The sequence below is a fragment of the Lissotriton helveticus genome, chromosome 6 (genome assembly GCF_964261635.1).
Source record: "Lissotriton helveticus chromosome 6, aLisHel1.1, whole genome shotgun sequence".
NCBI classification, from domain to species: domain Eukaryota; kingdom Metazoa; phylum Chordata; class Amphibia; order Caudata; family Salamandridae; genus Lissotriton; species Lissotriton helveticus.
In genome coordinates, this window is record NC_136067.1 from 1,175,725,912 (window position 1) to 1,175,746,785 (window position 20,874).

Below are 20,874 nucleotides of genomic sequence, written 5' to 3' on the forward strand. Positions count from 1 at the left end.
TCGACTAACTCAGTTCTAGTTCCGTTTTTCTTACGTCTAAGCACTTCTTGTTAACTCAGTTCTAGTTCCGTTTTTCTTACGTTTAAAGCACTTTTCGTTAATCCAAATCCTTTGAAACACGCTTATTCTTTTTTCGCTTTCCACTTTCTATGTGCACGTGGGGTACTCGTTGGTACTATTTTTAACACACCAGCCCTCCGGTAGATTTACGTTCACCTAACCATTAGGTTTATGTATACTTGTATTGCCTTGCCCCTGGATAACTGTTAGATTACATATATGTTCCATTTCTATTTACTTACAGACCCCCTGAGGAAGCGCACTTTTGTGCGAAATGCATTGGGGATTCTAACTAATGTGAATCATTAACGGACTGCTTATGGAAAACTAATTATGGAATATACGTTGTGGTCATCTTGTCATATGAAAATTATATGATGATAAACAATAAACTGTTGAAGTAACTACAAACGTCTATGGAGTAAAATATATACCTCATTTTGGATTAACCGCGTTTAACAATATACAGCATCATTATGCTCAAGAGTACTCCAGGTTATTCTTACTAGTTGTAAGATTTTTTGTATTATTTGTCTACAGCACCTCGAGACCCAGGAGGTGTACACCTGAAGCACCTATAAGAATTTAACAATTGGTTTACCTTCCAGTACTTTATATACATTTGGAGTGCAGCGGTATCAATTCCTTTGTTGTGGACCCTATGTCAGAAGGCCCTGCGCCTCTCGACATGGCTGGAACATCAGGGCATTTTCCTGGTGGTTGAACACCTGGCAGGTTCTCTGAACGCCCGGGCGGACGAACTCGGCTGCAGGTGCATGGTGGATCACGAATAGCGTCTTCACTCGGACGTAGTGCAAGGTCTCTTTCTGCAGTGGGGAAAGCCTTGGTTATCTATTCACCATCGAAGAGGACGCGCTATGTCATCAGTTCTGCACGTTGGAATTTCGAAGGAGGCACTCGCTCTGCAACTCTTTTTGGCGTGAGTGGAGTTGCGGTCTGTTGTGCGCCTTTCAGCCTATACCACTTCTACGCAGAGTGCTGAAGAAGATCAGGCTCGACCGGGCCCAAGTCATTCTTGTGGCCCCGGACTGGGCTCGAAGAGTTTGGTATCTCGAGCTACTCAGTATGAGCATCGATCCTCCGATCAGACTGCCTCTTCAGGAGGATCTTCTGTTGCAGCAGCAGGGGATGGTCCTACACCCGAACCTGTCCAGCCTCCACCTCTATGCGTGGAGATTGAGCGGCGGCAGTTGATTCCTTTCAACTTGCCTGCTGAAGTTTGTGATGTCATTCTGGCAGCCAGGCGTCCATCCACTAAGGTGGTATACACCTGCAGGTGGAACAAATTTGTGGCATGGTGCACAGCAAAGGCTGTGAATCCCCTTTCTGCCCCTCTTTCTGAGGTGCTTTTGTTCCTTCTCTTTTTAGCCCGGCAGGGCTCTGCTCTGGGCACTATCAAAGGTTATCTTTCTGCCATCTCAACCTTTCTCAGGCTCCCTGATCAGCCTTCTCTTTTCAAGTCCCCTGTTGTAAATAGATTTCTCAAAGGAATTACACACCTTTTCCCTCCTATTCAGTTTGTGATGCCGCAGTGGGACTTGAATCTGGTTCTTACTTATCTCATGTGTGCTCTTTTCGAGCCCCTTCATAACTATCCTCTTCGTCTCTTGACCCTGAAGACTGCCTTCCTGGTTGCCTCCGCTAGGCGAGTGAGTGAGCTCCAGGCTCTTTCTTGTAAGCCTCCTTTTCTATCGGTCCATCCGGACAAGGTTGTACTCGGGCCACGTCCTTCCTTTTTGTTAAAAGTTGTTATGGCCTTTCACATTGGGCAGAATATTAGCTTGCCCACCTTCTTTCCGCCTCCGCATCCTTCCAGGGAGGAAAAGAGGCTCCACCGTCTGGACCCTAAACGTGCGCTTTCATTTTATCTCAACCGCACACAGCAGTTCCGGTTGGATGACAAACTCTTTGTTGGCTACTTTGGCACAAAGAAAGGTCGGGCAGTGCATAAGAGGACTATCTCCCACTGGGTCGTCTTATGTATCAAAGCCTGTTACTCATTGTCTAAAAAGGAACCTCTGGTGGGGCTGCATGCTCATTCCACTAAAGCAACTGCAGCCACTACTGCATTGAGACGTGGTGTTCCCCTGCAGGACATTTGTCAGGCAGCCACATGGGCCTCGCTGCACAAGTTTTCTAAGCATTACTGCCTGGACAGCCAAGTCCGTAGAGAAGGCTTCTTTGGCCGTTCTGTTCTCCGGGACTTTCTGGTGTGATCTTGGTGCACAGACCCACCACCGGGGTTGGTATTGCTGGGGTATCTATTCTAAGGTAATGAATCTATCACTATGTGTTTCATTCAGATGGACAAGTTATTTACCTTTGGTAACGTTATATCTGTAAGAAACATTAGTAGTGATAGATTCCTTACCCCCCCCCCCCCCCCCACCCATCCTCCCCGTTATGCAAACTGATTTCTAGGGGTAAGGTCATCCCTATCACGGCCCTAGTTTCAATGCACCAGTGGTCAGTTTCTTGCATTGTTCTGCATTCCTGGCGCAACAAGTCGTGTACAGAACTGATGTCAGTGCGCATGGGTGGCGTCTAAGTAGCGCCCGCGACGTCATCTCGGCGGCCTCGAGGCCAGCGACGGACGCGGAGCCGCACGACGCCACCTACCGACGTGCAGGGATACTACTGATGAAAACTTTCCGGATCCAGTCTGACACCTGGGGGTAATTCTAAGGTAAGGAATCTATGACTACTAATGTTTCTTACAGATATATCTTAGGTAAGTAACTTTTCCGTTTGTGGAATATCGTGCACCCACTCGCAGGCACCCCATGGTGCCTGCCACACTGTGCATTATTTTAAAGAGGAATCCCATGGGCGCCCCCACGAGCCCCAACCAGAGGCCTCTGGGTGAAGGGGGACATGCTACAGGCCTTCAAGGTCAGTTTCCGACACCCTTTTCATGTCAGACAGACCCATTCGGAAAGGCTGTCCGAATCAAACATCGTAATACGTCTGTCGGAAACGCTGTCCGTAGAGCTGTATGATTCAGTTGCGACTGACTCAGAGTCTCAGAATGCGGGTCGGAACTGAGTCAGAAAGACCGAACGGTTACCTTCTAATGTAATCGGGCAGTCAGAAATGTTTAAGAATCGGTTGGAAACGTGGGTTCAGATGCAGGTTAGGAAAATCCAAATGCTGTTCGTAGCCTTTCCGACTGACATCGTAATCAGGCCCGAAGTGTTTGAAGACTCTCAAGAAGGTATTCTTGTGGCTAACAATGGTCATATATACTGATACTCACATGTAGGTACAAATAACAAAAACACCCAACAAGGGGTACAAAACTTCATGAATGTATATCGTAAGCCAGATAAATAACACGACTCAGAGGATGAAACTCAGTACCCCCAAACAAGGGGCCAATAGTGAACAAGCTGAGAATTCCAACTCAGCATATATATACTTAGAAATGCTGATATAGCATACAAAAAGTACTCCACATAGAGTACAAACACGTACGATGAAGGTATCTTCTCTTGAGCACTTCTGCAGATTATAGCAAACTGCAAGACCTTTATATCAGGTATCAATAAAAAAACAAACGCAAATAAACAGCTGAAAAACTGTCTACGACAGAGCTGAAGGAGAAAGGCATGACTTGTGCACCAAGCAGTAATAGTAACCCAAAAAAGCCACATATTTTGAAATATAGTGTAAAGAATACAAGTGTCCTGGAGGATAAATGCTCTGCTATAATCATAGCTGACCGGAGTGAGGGTCAAGCAAAAATTTGGAAAGAATTTCAAGGTTAATGAAACAACCATACACTCCTGCAGTAAGCAGAAATACCAAACCGGTTGCTAGTTGAAGAATAGAGACTGCAAGCCAGGTATGAATAAACACTTCCTTCTAGTTTCCTGGAGGGTTAATGCTCTACTATAATCATAACTGACCGGAGTAAGGGTCAAGAAAAAATGTGGAAAGAATTTCAAGGTTAATTAAACAACCATACACTCCTGCAGTAAACAGAAATACCAAACCGGTTGCAAGTTGAAGAATACAGACTGCAAGCCTGGTATGAATAAACACTTCCTTCCACACAAGTCAGAAGGAAAGAAAGAAAGCAGACCCTTGGACTGTGTGGGCACGAGCGGCGTTGCAAAGACCGGGAGACCGAGGATATTTGAATTGAGTAATGACTATGGAAGAGTTGAGATGAATATATATCACAGCGCTGATTACTGCAGCATCAAGAGGTTTCTCCCGGCATTTATACGTGGGGAACAAATATATTGAAGGTCTTTTTTGCATCCTAAAGAATTCTGATAGCAAGTGGTGTCCATCATTGGTAGCACCTAAAGGGATTGCCATGTACAGTGCGCTGCAAATGTGCAAATCATACTGGGCCTCCCTGGAAATCTGGAACCAAAAGTCCAGAAGGGGTGCGTGCGATGCTTGTGAACACACCCTTGCCCGGGAGCTGCACATCCCAGGGCCCTCTGGAGGTCCTCGCCTGGTCCAGATGCCACTTTCAACTTGACCTTGACCTTGGCCCCAGCCCTGTCTGACCCGTAGGCAAAGCAGCCCTGCCCCACTGCTGTCTGTGCCTGATTGGGTCGCTTGCTCCGAGTTGCCCACACGGGGCACCTTCCTGGACCGCCGCTGCCCCACAGAGGTACTGGAGATGTGTGCGCTCTACGGGTCGAGCTGGGAGTGAGTACGTGAGTGTGTGCACCAGGGTCACACAAAGCGCATGCTGTAATACGCAGGAAGCACGACGAAATTTCCTACAGTACCAGTGCCTTTAAATGGTTCACTGGTCCCTATGAAGCCTGTTGTGACTCGTTCTGCTATCCCGATAGCCCGGTTTCCCTCTAGGCCTCTCTTCCGGCGCAGCCCCCCCCCCCTCCCCTCCAGCGCAGAAAAGGGCAGCAGTCCGCAGCGCAGCTCTCGCTTTTATTAAATTATTTCATTATCTGCATCTTAATTCCCTGCTGCCCGGGGCCTGCTTTGCATGTCACGTGGGGCGGCGGCCAATGGGTGGCCGCGCCAGCCCAGCTAAGGCTCGGCGGCGAGGAATCTCGGTTTCTAGTCTGTGGGGCTTTTAAAAAAGAGCCTCTCGCCCCAATGCTGGCCGGGCTATGACAGCTTCAGTGCTCCTGCTCCCATGCTGGATCAAGCCTGTCATGTTCCTCTACGACAACAGCCTGGAGGAAATCAGCAAGAACATGGATGGCCTTCCCGGCAGTCGGGTCCCATACCAACATGTGTGTGGGTTTTCTTTCTGTCCGCACATAATTTTAAGCAAGCCCCGGGGGGTGGCGGTCCCCGGGGCTGGTGTTGGCAATGCCCCGGGACCTTATCAACCCAGGGAGCCACCCCAACACGCCCGGGGACCACTACCTCCATGGGACAAGGATAATAAATTTGCGGGGGGCACGTAGCCCCCGCAGCCCCGGGGCTCTCATTTTTAAATAAAATTACCTGTGTGGGGGGTTAGAGCCCCCACCCCACGCCCGGGCACCACCACCTCCCCGGCGCACTAACTATGTAAATGCGGGGGTCCATTACGGACCCCCGAATCCCGGGGACCACCACTTCCCTGGGGCTTTGCAAATGTTAGGAGCGGGGCCGCGCAGCCCCCCTCCTGGAGCCTTTGATGGGCCTGTGGACCGCCACCCCCCAGGTCCTGCTCCTGCAGTGTCCTGGGTTGGCCACCCCGTGACACTGCTATGGCAGGGCTGAAGCACGGCTCACGCCCTTCCATAGCAAACTCGCTTTGGATTTTGGAAGAGAGAGCAGGGAAACCTGCTCTCGCTTCCAAAATCCAAAGCAGAATTGCTTTTCCACAAGGGGAGCTGCATGTCAGCAGCTCCCCGTGTGGAAAAGCAATGCCGGCTCCTGCAGGAGGCGGGAGCCAGCAGGGACCGTGGGGGCATTGGGGCTCCTCCCACGGTCCCCAACGGAGCAGCCGGGCACCGGGGGATGGGGACCCCGGGCCATAATTGGCCTGAGGCGGGGGGCCCGCAGCCCCTCTCAGAAATAAAATTAAATAATTAAAACGGATGGCCAGGCCCTAGTGGATGGTATCCCCAGGGCAATAATTGGCCGTGGGCGGGAGGGGGGGGGGGGGGGCACCCAGAGTTCCATTTTCCTATGGCGCCCCAAATCAGGGTGGCTTTATTTGTAGCTCCCAGCAACAATACAGAACTATTTGTGCAGTTTCTGGTGGTGCAGTAAGGCAGCAATATTACCCGCACCTATGGAAACCCCTGGCTTAACCGAGAGACAGGTAGACAGAAATTGTGTGGCTATTGTACATAGGAATGTTAAACTTTGACGGAATATCAGTGGATGCCTTGTATGGATAGTTATGGATTATCTTGTGTCTGGTTGACAGCGCTTTATTTCAAATATAATTCTCTGCTTTAACATATGAGAACCTTCACACACATTTAAGGCTGTTTGATTCTATCACAATTTCTGTTCTCAAGGAAACTGCAGTTTATACTTGTCATATAGGCTTTCTAAATACGAGAGAAATTTGAATATACATTGCCAATTGAGGGAAGAATGAATGACCAGAATACCATTTACTGTAGTAAGAAGTCTGAACATACTTCCTAGGTATCAATAAAAGCAACATTAACACATTGTTTTTGAGAGAAAAAAAAAATATATTGCAGGATTACCATAGCTTTATGTTGCAGCTTGAGCAAAGGAGACTTAGTCCATTGTACATTACAGCATACATTTGTGTTCCGCTAGTTGCGTTCATACAATTCCTCGCTGTGTGCTATGAAGCTAGTAACAAGGCCCGTCAATACGAGGTTGCATATCCCTATTTTACCTGTTTACAACCTAACTATATTTACATTTTGCCATTAGACATAAAACTTCAAACATCACAAAAACATAAAAGCATAGCAGGACTAGGCAGCAATTAATTTGACAAGCTATAGTGTATCAGTTACTGTCGTAATGACTGGTGGCATAGCAGTTTGTTTAAGGACAATATGTCATCCCATAAATCAAATATATATTGTGTTGGGTGACTGATGGCGTGATAGGCCCCCCCTTCATGATATAATTCACAAATGGGGCTAATCTGTCGGAGGCTCCCTCTGTGGATAAAAGAGGAGTATGTCCTGTTGCTCAACTAGGTTGTTACCCTCCCATTCAGGTGTGGTACCCTGTGGATTACATTAACACATTTAACATCCATAAAAGATGTGGAAACTAACCACGTTTAAGTGTATACTGGCAATGTGCAGATACAGCATAATAAGCGTGGGACTATCAGGAAGTTCTACATAGTTCTGACCCCGCCAACAAATATTTTTAAAAAATCCACATTGTTATCTTCCTTGGGTTATGTGACATATCAATTTGAAGTCTTAGAATACAATTCAGAGGATTCCAAAATCTCTTGCATGCAATCCCAGGGAAGTCATAGATAATCTCCTGTTAAATTAATTAAGTTTTTTCTTTTGGCTTCTGACATTGTCCTACAAGGGACACAGTTGAATAAGGAGATAAAAACATTTATAAAGGTAACTATTCTGTCAAGAAAAACAGTTCCTATCACTGTTCGGTTCACGTTCCTCCCCCTCACCCAGTCCTCCAAAAGATAAAAGCGAAACAATGTTGGAATCAGTCCTTCCTAAATATAGTTAAGCGCAATCAACTCCAAGCGTAAACACATGTACAGGTAGCCACCAGAACACTACCAGGTGGGTGCTTGTAGCCCTTTAGACGATTCTGCATGTTAGGTGAGAGGTATATTTGTTCAAAAGTAACAGGAGACCAGTCTGATCCCAAAAGTGTTCATTTGTGGTACTGGGTAACTTGGTTCTAATCACAGTTTATGCACTAAACAAAAAATAATCTCCATATTTCTCATGTTATACGCATGCTTAATATAAATATGTGATACACAAACAAATGATGGACGGAAAACTGAATAAATCATGCATTCACCTCCAGCCAAAAGATCTGGGTGAAATCCATTTTTTTCTGCTCTCTACGCCACCCCAGTTTGGACCCAGCTATATGGAAATCAGTCCTGTCCTTGTGCCTCATGGGAACAGTCCAGCCCGAACTGCCAAGCCAGGTCCTCCCTGGACCGGAAATAAGCATCCTGGGACCAGTTTCGGGGAATTACCCCTTATCAGCCAGGCTATCTTGAATCCAGTGGCAAAGTGAGCAAGGGACCCATGTCTGGGCATACCCATGCCACTTAGGCCGAAAAGTGATACGCAAACAAATTATGGACGGAATGCTAAATAAATCATTCATTCACCCCCAGTCGAAAGATGTGGGTTAAATCCATTGTTTATCTGCTCACTATGCCACCCCACTTTGGATCCAGCTAAATGCAAATCAGTCTCGACCCTGTGCCTCATGGGAATAGCTCAAACTGCCAAACCAGGTCCTCCCTGGATCAGAACAAGCATCCTGGGACTGGTTATGGGGTATTATCCGTGATCAGCCAGGATAGCTTGATACCAATGGCAAAGTAAGCAAGAGACACAAGTCTAAACTGGGGTGGCATGGTAAGCAAAAGAATAATGGATTTTACCCAGATCTCGTGACTGGGGGTGAATGTTTTTATTTGTTCTGCATTCCGTCCATCAATTGTGTGGCTGATGCTAAGATAAATATGAAGCATCACAAGAAAACAAAAGTTTGGGGTTTCTTAAATTATCCTAATTCATTATTCCCCCCACCCCACCCCCTTCGTATCCGGGTTTGATTAAATAGACTACAAGTGCCATAAATACTGTTCACAGTACCTGATTTTTGGCAATCTCTTGCTGGGTTAAAAATGTGCTCTGTGCACCGCTCAGCTGCTCTTTAGACTGAAGTTAGCACTATGTAAAGATACTTTTTAAAAGGGTTTTGATGTTGGTCATAAGTAATTTGAAATGCCTTTTTGCATCTGTTCAGAACACCACCTCACTTTGCCATCCTTTTGCAGTTATTTTCTATCGTCAGACAAGAGGAGTACTTTCCTGTTTCCTTAATCCATTTTTCGTGATCTCAAACTTCAAACTGGCATCTTCTTTAATTTCTGGCATGCATGCAGCAATGAACGATCAAATATTTTTCCAAGATGTTTCTTTTTTCCTTTATAAACTGGTTTTTAGTATATTGAGGGCATGGATGTAATTCTAACACAAATGTCACAAGCAGGAATAGTCTGCTACCAGGCTTAGTAATGTTTTCTGTCAGGCAATAGCTGCATCCCTGAAAGGAAGAATTTTTAAATGGTTTCTGGCTATGCATGACAAGCCTTCCATGACATATAATATAGAGCACTAATCTGCAGGAGTGTTCAAAGGACCATCTTTGACAGCAGACTGTTAAACATCCTTGTTATAATAACTGTTTCATAATCCTGGCTCAGGAGTTTAAGGGGAAAGCTCCTTTGTTCCTGAGATAATCTCCACAGCAAAGTGGCAAACCACACCAGGCTTGGCAGCAAAGCAGAAGCTGCTAATTAAATCTATACCATAATGCTCAGGAGATGTCTTTCTGAATCTGAAAGTTACTCAGAATTAGTTCAAGAGGTCTGATGAGCAACACTCATTGATATTGGAGGCAAACTTGTTGAGGTGGACATTGGCAAAGGAGCTCCACATGAAAATCACAGGAATGTCCGAAAAAGCTCTGAATTAGATAGCATAACTGGCCAAGATGGTGGATAGTCTGGTGGGGTTGGAGGGAAATTTGTTGTCCCCCTCTCCTTATTGGGTTCAGCTTCCAGTGACCAAGAAAACCTGTAAATACCAACAGGGACAGAGGAAGGTAGTGTTGGAAGGGGTGACCTTAAGGGGATTCCTATCAATTTGACTGCTAAAAATATAGATGTGTGTGTAAGGAAATATCATGCAAGCTTGAATATTGAAATAATGGAAATATTACAGTATCGAAGATTGATAAAAATGTTGTGGACATGGACCGTGTTTATTATGTTTTGGCTTCCAAAGCAATAAATAAAGATAATCAAAAAAAATTGGAGGTAGGTACATTTGAGGAATATGGAAAAACTTTATATGATGACATCCATGGTGTTGTTGCAGGTAGACAATCCAACTTTCTTCATCGTATCCTTGGCATGTGGACATACAAAGGCTATGAATCCTTAGGTTATAGTGCCAGTTATATAATCCTGCCTGGGCATTTTAATAAACTATTTTCTATTAGCTCAATTGTTTCATCACTTTTGTTTTGCAGAAACAACTGATCACGTCTGAAGAGTTTTGACAATTTCCAAGTCCATACTGCCACAAATGCTGTGTTCAGTTTAACAGAATTTTCAAGACGACATGAATTTTCTGAAGGTTAAGATAACACAGGACCTCAGCACAGTATCTGTGACCAATACTGTTACATTTCACCCTACGTGTTATTTTTTTATTACCACTTCTTAACTTTCTTAGCTTTTTTATAAGATGTACGTATGGATCATACCTACCGTTTTTATAACAGATTCTTTCTTACAGGACAGTTAATGAAGTAATGCATAAACAAAAAAACTCAGCACTGTTACCTAGCAGATGTGGAAAGGAAATGATAATCTTTGACTTATTTAAATACAATTTTTTCAAAAATGTTTCCAAGTATCGTACTGGAATACTTTACAGATTTTCTGAATAATCAGATGACACATACTGTTTGCATTTATTAGAAAAAAGAACATTTTGTACTCTTGATTTAATTTTAAACCCTGTTTTATACCATCTCCCAAACCACTTAATTTTACAGGAGGGTCTTTTACTTTATCAGTTCAAGTGTTGGATTGTACAGAAAGATGGTTGTGAAGAACTATTGATTACTAAGCACTTTTAATACGTATTCTTGTACCACATTTCTCTTGCTGAAGCATCTATAGACCTACATCTCGTTAACATTCCAGTGGAGAATGGAAAGGAGGTTAAGACCAAACCATTCATGACTACCACACTCACTTTCAATGTTTTAGACAGGAAAATGTTTTTTTTTTTCTTTAACATGTCCATACTGTCATTATTCAAGTACTTGTATAGAATAATTGATTTCTTTAACCCCTTGTCTACATGTTATATCTGCCATTTCTGATGTAAACTGAGTACATCCCTTTCCAGTTGTCTAACAAGTCAAGCAGGTTTTGATGACAAAGGAAAGAAGTGTTTAGGTCCCATTATGTGGGTCTCAACAAAGCTAAACCACTTATCAGACAGTCATAGGAAAACCTGTTTTGGATGTTTGCTTGAACCGATTTGTTGTTGACCCTGTGTATAGTTATGAAATGCCAAATTAGATTTATAACAGCTTTAAGTTGTATTAAGTGATATTTTTCTTTCTGTAATATGGTTAATAAATAAAGTTTGTTTATTCAACTCCTTTCTTACATTTTTATGAACTTATAAAAATGTGTCCTTAACATCTTAGTACTCCAAGGGTGTATTTAGCTGTAAGTGGCTTGGGATGACTTAAAAACATGAAGCTATCATTTAACATTCTATTACTTCAGTCTTACCTTATTGACTATTCTTGTGCTTTGTAAGAAAAGTTTACAATATTTAATGAAAATATAATATACAATTGTCAAGCAAGTAAAATTCAGTTCTATTTTTCTGTATTTTACTGAGGTATGTTAATCGATCTACACAGTAAGATGTACAGCACCCAGTTGGAGAATTCAAACCCCTTTTTTTAAAAGGCTAAAATGTTCAGTATACTACTGGTAGTGTGAGAGACTGAGTACAGGTACACAGATTCTTTTCTTCCCTTATGCTTCTACGCTACAGTGTGCTTCACTTGCGCCGGCCCACAACAGCTGTGTACTAAGTACCATGGATTCTCGATAGCAGCAGCAACAGCAGTAGTTAACGTCGCTTACCCTGCGACAGAAGAACCCCAGAGTGCATTGCTCAGATGGCTAGTGTAAATTGGCCTGCTAATTTTGCAGTACTGCACTGAGATTCTCTTTGGGTTATCTGTAGCCTACTAGCTCAAAGGTCACCCTTCCTTTGCACTGTGCCCTTCCTCCAAGAGCAGTCGTGCAAGAGCTGGGCGCGCATCAGGGTTCGTGAGTGGAGTGGATTTTGAACGCTAGCTCAGCCTGCACCTAGGGAAACCTAGCAAACTTATACATTTTTTAAATCTAGACACCCAGGAGAATCCAGGATGGGGTGACTTGTGTGGCTCTCACCTATTTCTGTTACCCAGAATCCCTTGCAAACCTCAAACCATGTAAAAACAAAACACATAAGTTCTGGAATCAGCGTGTATCCACAAACTTGCACCGACACTGCATTCCCCAAAGTCTCCTGATAAAAATGGTACCTCGTTGTGTGGGTAGGCCTAGTGGCCATTGGACAGGAAACTGCCTACTACGCAACGTGGAATCATCACATTTTTTTTGCCAACCTATACATGTTTGAAAACTAGACGCCCAGGGGAATCCAGGATAGGGTGATTTGTTAGGCCCCCACCAAGTTCTGTTACCCTGATACCTTCGCAAACCTCAATCTTTTTCCCAAAATGCACATTTTCCTCCCATTTCTATGATTGAAAGTTCTAGAATCTGCATGGATCCACAAACTTACGACAAACCCTCATTCCCCCAAGTCTACCAATACAAATGGTACCTCACTTGTGATTGTTTCAGCTAAATTTGAGGTTTGCAGGGGATTCTGGGTAGGAAAACGTTGGGGATCGACGCAAGCCATACATCCCTGGATTCCCCAGGGTGTCTAGTCTTCAAAAATGTCCAGGTTTGGTAGGTTTCCCTAGATGGCCGCCAAGCCCGGGGCCAAACACCCAGGTGATCACCCTTGCAAAACCAGATCATCTTGTGATGGGTAATTTTGAGGTCTCCACAATACGTTTTGGGCCCTTCCCTGCCAAAATCACTTGGTCCACCCACACAAGTGAGCTGGGTGGTAGGAAACTTCAGTTAGCCCATTGATTAACAACTTTGCTACACAGAGATTTGAGAAAAAATAGATTCTTTCAGCAAACTTTGAGGTTGCAGGGGATTCTGGGTAGGAAAGCGTTGGGGGGGGGGGTCCACGCAAGCCATACCTCCATGGACTCCCCCAGCTGTCTAGTTTTCAGAAATCTGGGGGTTTGGTAGGTTTCCCTAGATAGCCGCCGTGCCAAACACCCAGGTGACACCCCACCCTTTCAAAACCAGCTCATTTTATGATAGGTCATTTTGATGTGTCCACTAAACGTTTTGGGCCTTTCCCTGCCGCCGGCACTTGGTTCACCTACACAAGTGAGGTACCATTTTTATCGGGAGACCTGGGGGAACGTTGCGTGGTAGGGAAATTGTGGTTTTTCTAATACCAGAAGATTATGACACAGTAATGCAAGAAAAATGTGATACTATAGTCACATTTTGAGGTTTGCATGGCATTGTGAGTAAAAAATGTTGGTGGGCTCCAGGAGAGGCACACCACCCAGTACTCCCCATTTTTTCAGTTTACAAAAGTATCTAAAATTGGCAGATTTTCCCTATAGACAAAATACACCTTAGCACAGAAAGACAGACAAGACAAATATGACTGCCTCTCCATTGGTTACTCATCTACACACACACAGGTTCAAAATGTAGATTTTATTAACAAGAGATTTCACAAAGTGGAATTGCACTGTTAATAATTAAAAGGTTAAAAACCTGAACTAATGATGCCCGGCTTGTTAGCTGTAAACCCACGTCAAGGCACCAACCTCTTTACAGGCCATTCACATACCTTTCAGACTTGACACACACATTCACACAACCAGCTGCGGGTCCAGCACATTACAAAACTCACATAAACTCACAATGTAGAGACAATGTACACCCTGGCAGAGAAAGACTAATGACAAATATTACTTCAAAACAAACTCACACATACTGTGTGTGTACGAGGGTGAGTAAAGGTTCAGAGCGTAAACATTTATTAACAAGAGATTTCACAAAAAGGAAATGCCCTGTTAATAATTAAAATTTTACAATCCTGAACCAATGACTCACCAACCTCTTTACAGGCCATTTACATACCTTTCATACGTGACATTCACAAGACCATTCACACCGCCAGCCGCGGGCGTAGCACATTACAATATTCACATCTGTAGTGTAGTTCCTATATCCCTGATAGGCTCTGCGCATTGGGATAATATACACTATAGATTTGGCATAGGACTAAGGTCAGTATGTCTCTATCGAGTACATTAAACTTAATTACTTGTGTGTGCCAGCTAACTCAGAGGTCGCTAGACACTTTCTGAAATTAACAAGAAGGGATTAGTTTCTGACAACCGCATAAACCTGACAACTTTGTTTCCCTTGGAGTTAGAAGAATATCTTCAGAGTCATGGAAACAATAGATTACAGTTTCACTCAGTCAATCGTGCATGCTTCGTTTCTATAGAGTTTCACAGAAATAGAGAGACGGGTGTTTCAATAAAAGAAGGTTTATTGAACAGACTTCTTTCTCATGTAAGAGATATGAACTGCTACAATCGTAAGACAGTATGCGAAGTATAATGCGTACAGCGTAAACTAAACAAAATAATACTGTAATAGCATGGTCTGTTGCAATGACATATATAAAAATACATACATATATAACAGGCTAAAATACTCAACTGGTGCTTCTAAAACAATCCTACCCCGGTGTACCTAACCTAAGTCTAGTACGAGGGAAAAAGTAGGTGCTGTTTAGTTATAGTCTAGTTTAGTTTAGTTTTGCCAAGAATTGCCAAAAGTTTCTCTAGGTTCTAATCAGCTCCATACCTTAGAATGAGAGAGGATGTTCTCTCTTTTCCGGGACTCGATTCTCTAACACCCCACAAGGGGAATCAGAAACACTGGAGCTGGATTCTCGGCAAGGAGGATGACAGCGTCTGGTCAGTGCGTCAGCTGGGGACATTACTTCCTTGCTGTGGCGAGCCGCGTCGTGCAAGTAGGTAGCCGGACGGCACGTGCCTTGCCATAGCAAGTGAAGGTATATTTATACCTTGAAGGTGTTTAGGAATGCCAGAATTGACGTAGAAGTCGGGCATATGAACGTCATGAATGAACCCCTAAGGAATAGATGTTCATGCATAATAAATGAGTTCTTGGAGAAATCAATATTCAAGCAAGGGGAAGTCCTAAAGGCTTAAGAGCCTGGTTTTGCTGGAACTTGTGACGTAGATGAACGGCTGTAAGTAGCCATGCCTGTATTTGGTTAGCATGGACAATGCCTAAATAAAGACTGGATTTCTATGCCTATATAAGGGCAATGTGAAATGTACCTATATAAGTGCATGAATCGGGAAATTCATACGGAATCTAAATCAATACACAACACCCACTCCACTTCCGTATGTACGAGGTTACTAAATTCTAAACATAACATCTAAAATATATCTACACACGAAGTGCTAAAAAGCATGTTTCAAACAAATTGTAAATAATGTATCCAAACTAGTTGTAAGCATAAAATTGCATTGGTGCTGTACACATTAAAGCAAGTTATTCATTCAAAGCATATATTCGACATTTGAAATGCAAATATGAAAGAATCATGAAAACATAAATTTATGAAATGGCTCGTAAATACAGAAGAAAAGAGGGCCGAAACGATTTCATGTCAGATTACATAAAACTGTTTGTATGTGGACAAGGTCATATTATACTGTCTCTGGAAGTATTCAAAGAATTCTTGTTCTCTATGAATAGTTCTACTATAAGCAGATTGCTTTGTGCCTTAAAATAAAAAATACAAATTTGGAGAAAAAAAATGAATCATAGGAAAAAGTTCCAAAGTTAGTACCTTGTTTTTTGAAAAATGAATGTCAAATTCAAAGTTTCTCAGAACACTGTCTGCCAACATCAAAAGTCAGGGTTAGGGCTTGGAGAAAAAATGAAATCTTCTATGTCCGTAGACAAAAATTTCTCTACCATCGTAGGTGAAAGTTGGATTACCTTGTTTAGAAGATTAATAAGGGTGGGCGTAAAATCCGTTTCGCGGGCGAATTTGCGGATTTTCCGCGATTTCGCGATCCGCGAATCTCGCGAAATTGCGGTAAAATCCGCGAATCAGCGGGGACGAATTTTCAGCCAAGCAAGGGTTACTGCAGCAGGTGCAAAAGTTGAACCTAATTTTTTTGTAACCTTTTACAAAAGGGTTACAAAGAAATTTACTTCAACTTGGGCACCTGCTGCTAAGTGCTTCCTGGTGCCTCGTTGCCTACTTGCAACTATTCTCTGACCCTGCTCTGCCCCTTGAAGCAGGGGCAGAGAATAGTTACAAGTAGGCAACAAGGCACCTGTCCCAGGAATTAAACCTCATCAGGAAGCACTTACAGATATAAAAAACCAGGAAGAAGGGAGAGGATGGCAAATACACCCATTTTGAGTTGTCAGGAGGGGTTAAACTAAAAGAGACCTTTACAGCACAATTTTCATATGCATTTTGCTAAAAATAAAAAGCTGTATGTTCTGTAGGGGCAACTCAGGAATCTGGCCCTTCAGAGATCCGGCCTCTTTCTTTCTCTCGTTCTCTCTCTCCCTCTCTTTCTCTCTATCTATCTCTCTTCCTCTCCTTTCTTGTTCTATTTATCTCTTTCTCTCTCTCTTTCAAGTTCTTCCTCTTTCTCTGCTTATCTCTTTCTTTCTCCGTTGTTCTCTCTCTTTCTATCTCCCTCTCTTTCTTTCTCTCTCTCACATCCTCTTTCTCGCTCTATTTCTCTCTCTTTCTTTCTCTCACTCTCCCTCTTTCTCTCTCACTCGCCCTCTTTCTCTCTCTCTCTTTCTCTCATCCTCTCTCTCTCTCCCTCTCTGTGTCTTTCACTCTCTTTCCATGTCTCTCTCTCACTTTCTCTCTCTTTTACTTTCTTGCTCTTTCTCTGTCTCTTTCTTTCTTTCTCTCTTTCTCTCTCCCTCTCTTTCTCTCTCTCGATCCCTCTCTCCTCTTCTCTCTCCCTCTCTTTCTCTCACATCCACTCTTTCTCGCTCTCTCTTTCTCTCTCTTTATTTCTCTCTCACTCTCCCTCTTTCTCTCTCTTTCTTTCTCGCTCTCATCCTCTCTCTCTCTCACCCTCTCTGTGTGTCTTTCTCTCTTTTTCTCACTCGTTCCATGTCTCTCTCTCTCTTTCTCTCTTTCACTTTCTTGCTCTTTCTCTGTCTCTCTTTCTTCCTCTCTTATTCTCTCTCTCCCTGTTTCTTTCTTTCTTTCTCTCCCCTCTCTCTCTTACTCTCTCTTTCTCTCCCCTTTCCCTCTCTCCCTTTCACTTTCACTTTCTTGCTCTTTCTCTGTCTATCTCTTTCTTTCTTTCTCTCTCTCTTTTAATTCTTTTTTCTTTCGTTCTTTCTTTTGTTCTTTCTTTCACTCTCTCTTCCTCCCTCTCTCTCTCTATCTCTTTCTCTCTTTTGAAACATTGCAATGATCTCGTAGATGACAAAGTACAAACGAGCATTTGCAATGCAATAGGTCTCGCATGTTTTGTATTTACGTGACTTAGCTGTATTGATATTACGAATTACAATGGCTTTTAATTTTTAAATAATTAATACTTAAATAAAAGTGATTTTAATTTATAATTGCAATAGCTTAAACTTTTGTAAATAACTTTTGTGAAGATTATGTTCAGTGTATTTTATTGTGACGAAAATCCAAGAACAGAAGTGAAATATTAACATCTTTTTGTGACATTTGTAATAAAGTTTGAAACATTGAGAGAACATATTTGAACCAGTTGTTGTTGAATGGTTGCGCAGATTGATGCTGGGGTGGTGCTGTGGTGGTGCTGAGTGGTGCTGTGGTGGTGCTGAGTGGTGCTGTGGTGGTGCTGAGTGATACTGGGATGGTGCTGAGTGATGCTGGGGTGGTGCTTTGGTGGTGTTGAGTGATGCTGTGGTGGTGCTGAGTGATGCTGTGGTGGTGCTGAGTGATGCTGTGGTGGTGCTGAGGTGTGGTGCTGTGGTGGTGCTGAGTGATAATGTGGTGGTGCTGAGTGATAATGTGGTGGTGCTGAGTGATAATGTGGTGGTGCTGAGTGATGCAGTGGTGGTGATGAGTGATGCTGTGGTGGCACTGAGTGGTGGTGCTGATTGGTGCTGTGGTGGTGCTGAGTGATGCTGTGGTGGTGCTGAGTGATAATGTGGTGGCGCAGAGTGATGCTGTGGTGGCGCAGAGTGATGCTGTGGTGGCGCAGAGTGATGCTGTGGTGGCGCAGAGTGATGCTGTGGTGGCGCTGAGTGATGCTGTGGTGGCGCTGAGTGGTGCTGAGTGATGCTGTGGTGGTGCTGAGTGATGCTGTGGTGGTGCTGAGTGATGCTGTGGTGGTGCTGAGTGATGCTGTGGTGGTGCTGAGTGATGCTGTGGTGGTGCTGAGTGATGATGTGGTGGTGCTGAGTGATGATGTGGTGGTGCTGAGTGATGCTGTGGTGGTGCTGAGTGATGCTGGGGTGGTGCTGTGGTGGTGTTGAGTGATGCTGTGGTGGTGCTGAGTGGTGCTGAGTGATAATGTGGTGGTGCTGAGGGATGCTGTGGTGGCACTGAGTGGTGGTGCTGATTGGTGCTGTGGTGGTGCTGAGTGATGCTGTGGTAGTGCGGAGTGATGCTGTGGTAGTGCTGAGTGATGCTGTGGTGGTGCTGAGTGATGCTGTGGTGGTGCTGAGTGATGCTGTGGTGGTGCTGAGTGATGCTGTGGTGGTGCTGAGTGATAATGTGGTTGTGCTGAGTGATAATGTGGTGGCGCTGAGTGATGCTGTGGAGGCGCTGAGTGATGCTGTGGAGGCGCTGAGTGATGCTGTGGAGGCGCTGAGTGATGCTGTGGTGGTGCTGAGTGATGCTGTGTTGGTGCTGAGTGATGCTGTGGTGGTGCTGAGTGATGCTGTGGTGGTGCTGAGTGATGCTGTGGTGGTGCTGAGTGATGATGTGGTGGTGCTGAGTGATGATGTGGTGGTGCTGAGTGATGATGTTGTGGTGCTGAGTGATGATGTGGTGGTGCTGAGTGATGATGTGGTGGTGCTGAGTGATGATGTGGTGGTGCTGAGTGATGATGTGGTGGTGCTGAGTGATGATGTGGTGGTGCTGAGTGATGTGGTGGTGCTGAGTGATGATGTGGTGGTGCTGAGTGATGCTGTTGTGGTGCTGAGTGGTGCTGTGGTGGTGCTGAGTGATGATGTGGTGGTGCTGAGTGATGCTGTTGTGGCGCTGAGTGGTGCTATGGTGGTGCTGAGTGATGATGTGGTGGTGCTGAGTGATGATGTGGTGGTGCTGAGTGATGATGTGGTGGTGCTGAGTGATAATGTGGTGGAGCTGAGTGATGCTGGGGTAGCGCTGAGTGAGGATGTGGTGATGCAGAGGGCAGAAAGGCACAAAAAGCAGTCTAACAAAGGGCAGAAGGGCAGAAAAACAAGGGAAAAACGAGTCTAACAGAGGGCAGGAGGGCACAAAAAACGAGTCTAACGGGGCAGAAAGGCACAAAAACGAGTCTAACAGAGGGCAGAAAGGCACAAAAAACGAGTCTAACTGAGGGCAGAAGGGTACAAAAACAAGGGAATAACAGAGGGCAAAAGGGCACAAAAAAACGAGTCTAACGGGGCAGAATGAATCCCGCCCTGCATGTTTGTCTACGAAGATGCCACCTTTTTGTGCAATACCTCTACTCAACTGGAGTACTTTCTACTGTCTAATCAGTAAGTGCTCCCTCGTTGGCTAAATGTATAGGGGCAGATTTACAATAACTGGGGCATCCCCAGGGATGCGCCAGTTATTGTGCGCCGCAGCTCCGCCACCCATGGTGCGCCGCATTTACAATGTGGCGCACCATGTGGCAAAAACGGCACAGATGCGTCACGCATCTGTGCCGTAAAAGCAGCGCATTGCTGGAGCTGCGTAGCGCTTGCGGCGCAGATCCAGCAATGCTCTGGGGGGCCCTATCTCCCCAATGCTGCATCAAGCCTTGCGCCTGCTTCAAGCAGGCGCAGGGTTTTGACGCAGCATTGGCCTAAAAGTGACTGAGTGAAATCTTGTAGATTTCACTCAGCCACTTTTAGGAGGCTGAGTCGGAACGCCTCCTGATGGCGCAGGGCTTTACAACGTAACGCATCTCACAGAGAGATGCGTCACGTTGTTAATACCCAGCACCATGGCGCATCTTTTGTGCTGCCGCTGCGTCACAAAAGGTCTCGGTAGAGGGTGGCAGTGGTGAACCAGAGGGTGGCAGTGATGAACCAGAGGGTGGCAGGGGTGAACCAGAGGGTGGCAGGGGTGAACCAGAGGGTGGCAGTGGTGAACCAGAGGGTGGCAGTGGTGAACCAGAGGGTGGCAGTGGTGAACCAGAGGGTGGCAGGGGTGAACCAGAGGGTGGCAGGGGTGAACCAGAGGGTGGCAGGGGTGAACCAGAGGGTGGCAGGGGTGAACCAGAGGGTGGCAGTGGGGAACCAGAGGGTGGCATGGGTGAACCAGAGTGTGTCAGTGGTGAACCAGAGAATGGCAGTGGTGAACCAGAGGGTGGCAGTGCTGAACCAGAGGTGCTGTGATGAATCAGAGGGTGGCAGTCGTGAACCAGAGGGTGGCAGTCGTGAACCAGAGGGTGACAGTGCTGAACCAGAGGGTGCTGTGATGAACCAGAGGGTGGCAGTGGTGAACCAGAGGGTGGCAGGAGTGAACCAGAGGGTGGCAGTGGTGAACCAGAGGGTGGCAGTGGTGAACCAGAGGGTGGCAGTGCTGAACCAGAGGGTGGCAGTGCTGAACCTTAGGGTGACTGGTTAACCAGAGGGTGGCAGTGGTGAACCAGAGGGTGGCTGTTGTGAACCAGAGGGTGGCAGTGGTTAACCTGAGGGTGACAGTGCTGAAC

The 20,874-nt window shown here is 45.0% G+C and overlaps 1 protein-coding gene across 20 annotated transcripts in view; it reads left to right on the top strand.

Moving 5' to 3' along the window:
• Nucleotides 1-11,420, top strand: part of EPB41L2 (erythrocyte membrane protein band 4.1 like 2) — a 1,174,544-nt gene extending 1,163,124 nt beyond the window's left edge. For all 20 annotated transcript variants that reach the window (XM_078648868.1, XM_078648862.1, XM_078648871.1 and 17 more), the window contains one exon: nt 10,276-11,420. The gene's annotated coding sequence lies outside the window, so the exon portion shown is untranslated. The remainder of the gene's footprint in view (nt 1-10,275) is intronic.
• Nucleotides 11,421-20,874: the final 9,454 nt, after the last annotated feature.